This window comes from Lemur catta, chromosome 13 (genome assembly GCF_020740605.2).
Source record: "Lemur catta isolate mLemCat1 chromosome 13, mLemCat1.pri, whole genome shotgun sequence".
Classification (NCBI taxonomy): Eukaryota; Metazoa; Chordata; class Mammalia; order Primates; family Lemuridae; genus Lemur; species Lemur catta.
Window position 1 is genome coordinate 45,795,538 of NC_059140.1, and position 12,665 is coordinate 45,808,202.

Sequence of the window (12,665 nt, forward strand, 5' to 3'; positions counted from 1 at the left end):
TTCTATTTAATTATGTGAATAATTCAAGATTTATGAGATTATTTTTAAAGTAATACTGATAGCCCATTGTTATTAAGAACTTGCCATTAAAATTATACTGCACATTTTACATTAATTAAATCATCTAATTGTCAAAATATCTCTTTGATTTGGTAATACTACTGTCCTTTGTTTTTTAGATGAAGCACTAAGGTTTAAAAAGATCAAGGAAAGCTACCATGTTTATACCACTAGTGCATGTTTCACACTAAAATACTAATCATACTGTTTTCCATAAATTCAACTCAATAGCAATTATTCACATTACTAAATATGTTACTTAACACTTAGTTTTTCAGCTAAAATCTTAAATTTATATTCTAGCGTCTAGTTCAATCTTTATAGCTAGCTTCTCTTTATATCTATCAAATCTATAAGCAAATAGACTGTAAACATTCAATTTAAGATAAACCTCTGAAAGCAGCCCAAGATTATGTTTTTAGTAATAAAGATAATTAACAACCACAAGAAAATATGCATCATCTCTGAAAGGAATACCCTCTAACTGTGATATTTCGATACAATTTTAAAAAACAAAAAAGAAAAAAAAAATTGCCAACATATGGTTCACTCTCTTGAAAAAACCAACATGGTAACATAGCTAGTCAGGCAGTATGATAGGAACAGATTCCCTTAGTACCTACTCTTAGCTTACAAACTGATAGCACATAAAACCTTGATCCAAAAATTCTGTCCAGAAAGTTAAAATGTTTACCTCCTTTCTGCCTGTCAGTGCTATTCAAGAAGCGTGGTTGAAGTCTCTCTTCACACTGCCATCATGTCTAAGGCAGTCTCCTAAAGAGCACAAACAGCTGCAAAAACTCTTCCTCAGAGGATCTCACAACTAGTGAGAGTTTGAGGAGCAATGGGTAATGTCCATGAACACAGTGGTAAAGAGAGATCCAAACACTAAGCACTCCAGGGGCTTTGGGTTTGTCATGTAGGCCACTGCAGAGGAAGTAGATGCAGCCAGGAATGCAACATGATACAAGATGGGTGAAAGAGTTGTGGAACCAAAGAGAGCTGTTTCAAGAGGAGATTCTCAAAAACGAGGTGCCCACTTAACTGTGAAAAAGATCTTTGTTGTTGTGATTAAAGAAGACACTGAAGAACATCATGTAATAGATTAGTTTGAACAGCGTGGGAAAACTGAAGTGATTGAAATTATGACTGGCTGAGACAGTGGCAAGAGGGGCTTTGCTTTTGTAAGGTTTGACAACTATGAATCTGTGGCTGTGATTGTCATTCACAAATAAAATCCCATGATCTGCCACAACTGTAAGGTAAGGAAAGCCTTGTTGAAGCAAGAGATAGCTAGTGCTTTATCCAGCCAAAGAGATCAAAAGAATTCTGGAAGCTTTGGTGGTAACCCAGGAGGTGGTTTTGGTGGAAATGACAACTTCAATCACAAAGGAAACATCAGTGGTTGAGGTAGCTTTGGTGCAGCCATGGCGGTGCCAGATACGGTCAAAGAGGGCATGTCTATAATGGATTTGATACTGATGGAAGCAGTTTTGGAGGGGGTGGAAGCTACAATTTTCAAATTTCCAATCAATCTTTAAATTTTGGATCCATGAAAGTTGGAAATTTTGGAGGCAGAAGTTCTGGCCCCTATGATGGTATAGGCCAATACTTTGACAAACCATGAAACCAAGTGGCTATGCTGGTTCCAGAAGCAGCAGCGTCAGTCAAGGAAGTGGCAGAAGGTTTTAATTATTGCCAGTAAATGAAGGTTACGAGGAGAGTAGAGCCAGAGAAGTAACAGGGAAGCTATAGGTAACAGCATATTTGTGGACTCAGCCAAGGTCAGTGGTGGCAGTGCTTAGCTGCTACAAAGAAGGCATGTTTTAGACAATATTCATGTATATGGACAAAAAACTTGAGGACTGTATTTGTGACTAACTGGATAACAGGTTATTTTAGTTTCTGTTCTGTGGATAACATAAAGCATTTCAACAAAGGGTTTTAATGTAGATTTTTCTTGCACCAATGCTGTTGATTGCTAAATGTAATAGTCTGATCATGACACTGCATAAATGTAACTTTAAAAAAATTAAGATTTTCCTTTATATTCTTAATTATCACTGATTTTTCAGCATCAATTCAGAGCACATAATTTCCAGAACTTAGCAAGGACAAGGAGAGATAAAAATATAATGTGATACATTGTACCTGGTGGTATTGAACACAGAGCAGACTTCTAGGAGTAGTGGTCCAGCTAATTCCATACTGGTGAAATCTGAAAATTTCCAGAAAAAAATAGTTTCAATACTCATTGTAAATAAATAATGAAAATTACTTCAAAAAGTAGAGAACTTAAGGTTTGCTTAGACTTCCGTTCCACAAAACTAAGTGCCAGATATTAAGGATACCATTTGAGGTCTGAGAATTATATTTCTTGATGAATTGTCATTGATGCAACAGAAAGTTGACTGCCACACTAGAAAAAACTTTTTTTCCTTGGGGCCACAGTGTTTTATTACGAAAATAGCATAGAAACTTTGAAAATAAAATGATCCTTTCTAATTTAATGGAAAATTCCTTGATTTTTATAGTTTTCTGTTTTTTAATAAAATGTAATATAAAAACTTGAAAATTATTAATGTAAAAAGTAATGTGAAAACTTGAAAAATAGTTCATAAGGGTAAAGTGTTTTTCTTCACTCATCAGGTTTAAGTGTAATTTAAAAGTAAACATAAATAGAAAATTATTAATGTAAAAAGCAATGTGAAAACTTGAAAAACAGTTCGTAAGGGTAAAGTGTTTTTCTTCACTCATCAGGTTTAGTGTAATTTAAAGATAAACATAAATAGAAAAATGGAAGTTATTGACTTCTATTCATTTAATCCATGTTTTTAGAATTAAATTGTCAATATTAATTGTAACAATAAGAACAACAAGTAAGAAGATATTCATGAACCAACTGCAGGGTTTTGCCCAGGTTTTGCTTCATGAGTCCCCGGGCTCAAAGCTAGTGTGAATTAAATACAACTCACATGGCAATTAATGTGTTAAATATGTGAGGGTTCATAAAATAATGGCACATAGAATGTGAGATAATGGGGACCTTTCTTGCTTTGCTTGGGCTTTAAAGAAAGTAGTATACTTTAGGAAGTGCCAGCTAAGTGGGTGTAAGATATAAAAAATTAATGTTCTATAGAATAATGATTCCAAAAACACAGTAAAAATAATATGGAATTACATATAATATAGGTATCTCATTAAATATGATGTTAGTTTTAGTTTGGCCTTATGAGGCTGAGGAACTTCTGTGTTTTCTGGGAGTTTTTATCAGTAATGGGTGTTGAATTTTGTCAAAAGTTTTCTCGGCACGTATTAACATGTATTTAGGGTTTTTCTCTTCAGTCTGTTATTGTTTACTTAACCTTAGTACATCCAAAGAACCTGATTTTCTAAGTAAAGAATATGGGATATCTAGCACATCTCCAGACTAGCTTTGTGAAATAACAAAATTTTTCCCTTTATTTCCCAAAACCACTGGTGCCTTCCCAGAAGATGTGCATGCACAAAAACTTTCAGTGATTTCTTTGTCCCTCATGTTAGAGGGTGGCAGTTTCTTAAATATGCCAGAGTGGTTCTCAACTCCAACTGTGATCAGGGTTCAATTTCTCAATCACAAACTTGGATTAAGGGATGAATGCTGCCAATTTTACAGTAGTTAAAAATTTGCTGATTATTTACTACTTTTTTTTTGGTTAGCACACTCAGGACCATAGAGAAATCTATCTAAAGAAACAGTATTACTTTAATAGTACAATGTTCTATTTAAGAACTTTAAAGAATTTTAAATCAAAATTTCTCTCAAACTATTTTGTGTAGGTTTTCCTTGGAGAGTGCCCATAACGCATATAGAAACAAAGATCGTGTGGGGACAAACTGTCCATGCTCCAAACTGAAGTATAGTTAAAAAGCATAGAGGAGGTTCATTCTCCATTCAATCCATTTTAAGTTTAGAAAAGAAAAATTTAAACAGACATGAAAGAAAATGGCATGTAAAATATCCAGTTTTGTCTATTAATATATTACTGATATCAAGTTACATATACACATTTCTAAAAGTTCTTGGCCTTTCCCCTGATAGCATTGATATTTTTTCTGGGTGTAAACTTCTAAGATTTTTCTAGATTTTTTAAGCATAATTTAAAATATTCAAGAAAATATTTTTAGACATACTCAATGCTTATCTATCCTAATATGTTCACAGTGACAATGGTTTATAGTGATCATCATCCCAGTAACATTTTTAACACAAGGTTTTCACCAATAAAAATTAAGCCATTGAAATCATTTAAAAATTGAGTTCAAGTTCAGAATATTTCTGTAGAAAATTTTATATCAGAAATTAGTTCTGTAAGCATCCACCAAATTACTCTGAAATATATATGATAAGCACATCTGCTCAGATTTTTTTGTTGTTGTTACTAAAGGCTGAGGTATTAAAATGCATGTCATGTAAGAATGTATAATCATTTATGTAGCAAAATAATCATATTGTATTTAGATAGATTATATTTTACTTTTAAAACCATAATATACTTTTCAATCTGTCACCATACTGAAGGTCTGTAAAAGCATGTGGACAACAAGGCCAGCCTCTTTTCACATATATTATCTATTAAAGCAACCAGAGAATATTAGATATAACAAGTTCCCAGTATTCACAGCTATAGATACAAATGTGTCATTAGTAAGTGTGGAAAAAGGTAAGGAAACAAGCCGTGAATATGCCAAAATCATTGTGGTGGTAATTTTTAGTCTTTGTCTAAGGCTGCACTTATCTTTCTTTTAGTCTATAAAAACATTAAACTATTAATCATTTCTTTAAAATTTGAAGTGTTAACACATATTCTAAAAATATTATGAACAAAAATTGAACACAGTATTGTCCAAACATACATAAGTTTGGTTTGTTAAGAGCCACAGACAAACTCTTCTGGAAGGGATGCTTTCATATTTTCCTAACATTACCTATGGCCAGGGACCTCAGTATGATGCAATGACACCATTCTATTTTAGAAACATAACATATTTGCAATCGCTAAGCATACTTATGTTTATATAGTTTTCATTTTATAGCTTGAAAATATCCCTAGGTGGCAGTGCAGTTTTTGTTTTATTCCTTTCTATCCCCTCATCTTCTATTAAAAAAAAGAAGAAGTTATGATGAAATTAAGGCCCAAGAATTCAAGTCTTTGTTGATAGAATTTAGGTTTCTCTATTATTTATCAAAGGTTAATTATTCAATGCCGTCTTTTAAACAATAATTCCCAAACTTTGATGCACAATGCTTACATTATCCACAAATGTTCTACTAATATTTTAAGAAATTATAAGTCATTTTTTTTATTGTCAAAGTATGGTCACTTCCTAGACTGCTAATATTCCAGTATCCAAAAGGTTGATTACTAGTACCCTACAGGTTAATGAGGGCTGTTAAGTATTTAGATTTAAAATTTAAATCTGTGCGTTGCTGAAATTTACTGTAAATACAAATGAAGTCTTTTGTTGTTGTTGTTTGTTTCCTTTCTTTGCTATGATGTCTGATTATCACACAGAGTTTGGCAATACTGCAAAGCTTCACATGTTCATACATAAAATGGATGCACAATCAGGATGAGATTTCTTCAAATTTGATATAGGCCTCTAAGTTGTCTTGAGTTAGACATAGTTTATAATCTTGTTTTAAGTAGAAAAGACATTTATTAGAAAGATATTGTATAGCTCATGGAATCATCACATGTCATAGACAACTAGGTATATTAAAGGAAAGAGCTGAGTTATCTCTGTTTAAAGGTAGGAAATATTGACAGTTTATTGCTGCCACTGCAATGCTCATCTCCATTTATTGTGCAAAGCAGTGGAGACACGTAAGTAACAGAAAAACAATTAATATTATTGTCATATCCTTTCAGATGGTAAAAATTCAATAGAATGTTCCATAACAAAGTATCATTTTGGATAGTGCCTCACTTTCAATTTTTTACCTCTTTGTGTCTATTTCATGAGTTGGGAAGTACTTATAAATTAAGGTAGTATTATTCCCAACAGTTTCACACAGTAATGGTAACACATTTTGAAATACTAAAAAATTTACATTAATTTAAATACAGATGATGATAGGTTGATTGACCGAACTAGACATAAGAGCTATTAAGTGATACGTTTTTTTCAATTGGTAAATTGATGGACAAGAAAAACATAGAGTACATAGCTTTCTTTATTTTACTAATATGAGTGAGACATGATCTTAAATGTGTTTATAGCAGTGGCATTTTCTAGAATAAATCAAGGACCAAATATTATATTTTATGTGTCTGTCCCAAATGAAACAGCTTTCTGATGTTTTACCACATTTGCCATTAATGCCCTTAAAGAAAAAATACTGTGAATGTTGACTAAATGCTATTAAAATGAGTATTTTTTTTCTTTTTTATTTCAGCATATTATGGGGGTACAAATGTTTAGGTTACATATATTGCCCTTGCCCCACCTGAGTCAGAGCTTCAAGTGTGTCCATCCCCCAGACAGTGCGCATTGCACTCATTATGTGTATATATACCCATCCCCTCCTCCCCTCTCCCATCTGCCCGACACTGGATGAATGTTATTGCTATATGTGCACTTAGGTGTTGATCAGTTAAAATGAATGTTTAATTTAGACTATTTAAAAATGTACATAAGATGTAAGAGAAGAGGTAAAACATAACAAAAAGCTGTTATATAAAAAGGACATTTTAGCAAATGGCAAATATAAAAATTAGTTTTCAATGTTCTTAACAGCTATTTAATATGAAGTCTTGATTTTGAATATTACCAGTATTAACAGTATACTAGAGTAATGAGTATTACTAGTAAAAGCTTACAATATGGATTTATATTTGGCTATTTTACTTTTAAACATTATTTAACAATTTTTTTAAAATGGTTTCTCTTAATCAAAAGAATGTGCATGTAAAACATTCAACAAAAGTGAAAGCCCAATAAACTATAGAGACCTTAGAACAAGGAAATGAAAATGTACCAATGAAAGGGTTCATATATAAATAAACTCTAAATTAAGTTCTATGAAGATTATTTATAGGGACACAATAGTTCAAGATGTAGTCTTGATTGAGGAGAGCATAAAAGAAATTAAGTACACACAATAATTAAAATTTTAAAAAAATTAAATAAAAATATAAGATTAAAAAAATTAAGCACCATATTACTATTCTCATTTTTAAAACTATTCTAGGCATTACTATTTTGAAAGAAAAATAATATAAGAATTATACTGTGGCTCTGGATGTTCACTTAAGAATCATCACAAAAATCATGATATAAGTAATAAAAATTTATATGATAGACTCAAAATATTTTTTGTAAATTTTTTTGCAATGGTGAGACATAACGTAAACATATGGAAAATTCATGATTCATTTCTGAATATAAATATTTCTCTACAAATTCTGTTAATAATTCCAGTTGGTACTGACTCAACAGAGGGACTTTTTTTCCAAACTGATTTTAATCAAAAACTACAAACTTAAGTGATTCAAGAGTAATTGTCTAACAAAGCATACTGCCAACAGAACACAATTTATGATATTTGATTGTTCATCCAAACATCAATGATCCATTAGCAGAATACCCAAACCTGTGCACTAATACTGTGCTTATATTTTATGGTTTTATTTTTAATAATTAGCTGGCTTTCAGCCTTACGGAGGTTATGGATTTGCATTATTTTTAAATTTTCTTGTAAGGAAAGTGTATTTTTCAAGTTAAGGCCATGGAACATATTTCACTATTAGTATATATAACTTTTAAATAACTATTTAGTAAAACTGTAAAATAATTATATACAATTTGATATGTGGTCTTGGTACTCTTGGTACTATTGCTACTCTTGTCTTTGACTCCACAAATTTTAAGGATGTGTTTATGCCATTTCAGATAGCATTTGCACTCCCTGACCAGTAACATTTTATGACTGTTGTAAGTATCTGACTACTATGTGTTTCCTATTTTTCTAGACAATGAATAAGAGCATTTATTACAGTTATCATGTTTCTACCCCTTTTTGAATATTGAATTAAAAGAGAAGCAAGATAACTTACTAAGTTATAGTAGCTGGATTTCCAAAAGCCACATCCACATGCAGGGGAGAGAACTTGGCCTTATGCAGATATCCCAGATTTCCAACCAGATGCAGTAACTGAATGAGACTTTGGATCGTCTCCCTTAGAGAAAGAATAAATGTGCTCGAGTTAAGAGATACGTGGAATGAGGTAAAACCTGGTAACTGCCTCCCAATATCTATTCTCCAATTCTTCCTCTTAGTTATATGATCCTTGATCTTTCCTCATGCCCAGTTAGTTTCATTCTATTGGATCACTGGCTAAATATGAGCTGGGGTAAGTAAGTAAAGAATGTTGCATTCTCCTTACAGACTATTGCTCTAGACACTCTCTCTTCCTTCCTTCCCTACTACAGAAAAATACTTGAGTGATTTGCTGGTATTGGTGATGTCTGGAGGAACCATAATAGCCTTGTGTTGAGCATGACAGAGCTGCCCTGTCAGCTCTGGCCTGCTTTTCTCTACATCAAGTCGGCCAACTACAGCCTGCAAGCACAATTTTGCCTGCAACCTGTTTTTGCAAATAAAGTGTTATTGGAGCACAGCCATGCTCATTCATTTACTTATTGTCTATTGCTACTTTCATGCTACAACAGCAGAGCTGAATATCTATAAGAAGGACCATATGGCTTTTAAAGAAAAACTTCTCTGGACTCTGCTGTAGATTATTAAATAAAAATAAATACATTTTGCACAAAATATTATATCCTGAGTACCTTTGTCTAATGACTAGCAGTTATCCACATTAATACAATCATGGCAAATGAAAAAAATTTCATGTCTTAACTGAAGAGTATCTAATGGACCAGTCCCCCCACCCCTCCAAAAAGCACAGAATTAGAATATAATTTAATTCAAGTTTTAAAATACTCAGGGAAGTCCAGAAGGCTAGAAGACATGAAGGCTGCTGTGTGATAGGTGCCAATTGTTGCAAGAAACATGCCATTATTTGATAGCTATTGTAATGCTAGATACTAGCACAGTGAGAAAATGTTCTCATAGAATTTAAGTTTACCCAATTAAAAGCAAATGAAAGTGTACTGAATTCAAGCTCTGAAATGCTCCAGGAATGGAATATTGCCTAATGTAGAAACTAAATCAAAGTGGAAAAATTAAAGACAACACTAGCAACAATGTATGACTAGCAGTGTATTAGTGTTTCTAGGAATATGCTACACTTATTCAAAAAACTATTTAAGACAAACCATTTTAAAGAAAAAAATGTGCTGTAGTACTTAAGTGAATTTCTACTTAATGGTTTAGGTGGGGTGTATGACACAAAGGTATTTCTCACTAATAGTTTTTGTTATGTACAAAATTATTGTTTCCAATATGTGACTTAGGTAATTCAAAAGCTTTATGCATTGCTTAATTCTCCAGCCTGCAACTAGAACTATTTCTTTAAAATATATTCAGGTACATGGAATCACAAATGTTAACATCCATTGATTTAGAAATATTTAAATTATTTCTAGAAAAAATTTTTTGTTAAAGCAGTTGTTACCTGTAAATGTTTGTGTCTCTTTTAATACCTGTGTACTCCGGAAGGAAACTATCTTGAAATTTGTGAGGTTTGTTTGCTTGTTTTCTTTCATAAATACATTGGCTGCAGCTGAGGCAGTTGCTGCAGAGACCACAGTGGAGCTGAAGCAGGTGGGGGTGGGGGATTTAGAAGAAGACAACTGGGTAGTGTGGGGGCCTATGGAAGGAGCAGCGCCAGAGGTGACAGGCACGATGCCATCAATGTCCTGCATTTGAAGCTCATCCAATGGTGACCCCAGCACTAGAACTTGACCAGAATCACAAGAATTTAATTCCAAGGAAGAAGACCTTAATTCATAGGAAGTAACCTTTGATTCAGTTTGAAGATGAAAGTAGGGGAAGGGGGGGGGAGGAAATTCCAAGCACCTATTACAGATAAAATGCCTGAGAGTAAAAAATGGTCACCCATGACCCCTGCAAATACAATTCAGAAGACACACGGACAGCAGGGTTTCTCAGCAGCCATCACGGAGACAGCAGCTTGCTCCACTGCAGAAAGACGCCATCATTCCAAAAGACAAGAACTCCCTCAGAACAACTCTGCCACAGGCAGCCAGCTGGAATTCTAAGGGCCTTTATGTGCTTTAAGGAGTTATGCTTGCTTTTAAAGAAATGCAAATAGACTGACCTGATTACAATTAGGACAGTCATAGGACTTCCTGGTCTCTAGAAAATTAAATCTGCCTCAGAGCGAGGCGGGAAGCGGCCATTCCAGAAGCCCTCCCAAGTTCCAGTAGAGACGCGGTATAGTCCTCAGCTCAGAAATGGATTTTGGATTCGGATTAGATTGACTCGTTAAGGAATGAAAAAGCTCAACTACTTCACCTCATATTGAGAGTACAACTGACGCTGAACGGTCATTTAAATCCCACCTGTGAAAAATCTGCGGCCGGTCTCGGCGTTCTTCCAGCAGCGGCGGCCTTTCCCATGGCTCCCCCTCGAACTTCACCCCGCCGGCCCATCTCAGACTTTCCTCCAATTACAAATCGGAACCCCAACTCCCTTAGCACTCCAGAGGCCAGTGGACACCAAACCCACGTGCCGACACTTTCAATCAAAATGAGGGCGCGGGCGTGGCGCGGGGCAGCACCGGGCGGCCATGGCGGAACTGCGGCACCTTCCTGTCCGGGCGCCGGAAGCGGCGGACGCCGTGGAGAAGGTTCTGGAGAGCGCGGGAACGCCCGGCCGGAAGGGCGGGGAACTCCTGTTCCGCCGCAGCACCGGCTGCCGTGAGAACAGCCGGACGGCCGTGGAGCGGGTGCGCCTCTGACTCAAGCTCAGGCTTCCGTGACCAATGAGCCGGAGAAGTTCTAGAACCGCCTGGCCCGGCACGCTGTGCGTTGCACGGACAAAGCCACAGATTCAGTAGATGCAGGAAGTAAGGAGCGTCGGGTAAGGCGGCGGCTGAACAGGTGTGTGACAAGCGTGTGGAGGGCCCAGGCGCCTCATCCCACCTGTGTGCGACTCAGTGTGTGGAGGGTCACAGGCGCCTCATCCCCAAACGATGAAGGAGTCTCTCTCATCCAGTGGGAAATAAATTTGTCTTTGCCAGTGTCCGTTGGGGCTCAGAGCTAAGGAATGGGAATTTTCGTCTTCATAAACTTTGCTAAAGTTTCTGAAGTTAAGGACGACAGTGAGTTCAAGGAATGTGTCACTTCCTTCTGGACACTGGTTCCGTTATGTTTCAAACCTAAAAAGTGAAACGGTGCTAAAATTTGGGTCAGAGAGAGTACAGGACAGTGTTTTAGAGCCTGTATTTTATGTAGCAAGTGCTTGTCCTGGCAGTAGGGCTGTCACGTACCACGGCAGAGCCCTCCAAGGGACTAAATTCTTACTCCATGGTTCTAACAGGCTGGCAGGTTCCTCTAAACTGCCCATGATCTGGGAGAGTTTGAGAAGTGTTTCTGTTTGTTGCCAGCCCCCTGTTAACCAGAAGTGTCACCACACCGTTTTCCAAATCCATAAAGTCACTAATTTAAAATGGGAAAAAAGGTTTGTGGGTCTTTGTTTTCCTTGATTTTTTTTTTCTTATATATATACAATGGCATGAAGTTGATTTAAGATGTGGAGTTGGGAGGGAGAGTAGTTTGTATAAGAACTTTGAATGGTTCCTTGTGGATATCCATTTTTGGCCATCAAGATATGAATGTGCACTTCTTAAAATTATTACACACTATATGTTTCAGCCTAGAGACCATGTAAAAACATGAGAAGGGACTTCACACTGACAGTGGGAAGCAGAGCTTCCCTTTCACTGGCTGATGGGCCCTGAGGCCCTCTGCAGCGGAGTGACAGGACAACCTTCAGTAACATTTTCTCTTTGAAAAGAAAGGGGGTTTTGATTGTGATACATACCAGTATCCAGGAAGGAACAGTAAAAGAGGAACGATAGCTACCTGATCAGAAGAGAATTGTAAAGTACTGGATTTGGAAGAATGTGGTTTTCAGAATGGAATGAAAACAGAATGGAATGAAAGCTTAAACCCAGCATTGCTCACTTAGCCCCCTGAATTAACAGAGTCCTATTGAGACAATCCCCTGGCAACAGGAAGTTCAAGGAAGAGAAAGTAAGCAAATTGGGCTACATTAAGCCGTGACTCCCTCAGAGCAGAAGAGGGGCAGGCCCTCATTACCAAAACTGCTTCTGCCAGGGGCCTTTGCAACATGCAATGTTCCTGCCCCAGCATGACACCTTATCATTTTGATAACCACCTCATTGTCTTTTTACCAGTTTATTACTTGACATAACAATATAGCCTGTCTGCTTATTGTTTCTAGGTCGTTACATATTTTCCTAGTGGTTTGTTTTTTTTTAAATTAGATTAGGTTTAATTTTCCCTTCTCCAAAAAAATATTATCTCTGAGGACCAACAAAACAAACTTCTAGAATTTTCTGGAAATTTATTTTCTTATTCTGTTCTACTAAAATGTCCAAAGCCTCTAC

The 12,665-nt window shown here is 35.8% G+C and overlaps 1 pseudogene; it reads left to right on the forward strand.

The window, feature by feature from the left end:
* The first annotated feature begins 911 nt into the window (after positions 1–911).
* On the forward strand, positions 912–1,752 carry LOC123649070 (annotated as a pseudogene).
* Positions 1,753–12,665: the final 10,913 nt, after the last annotated feature.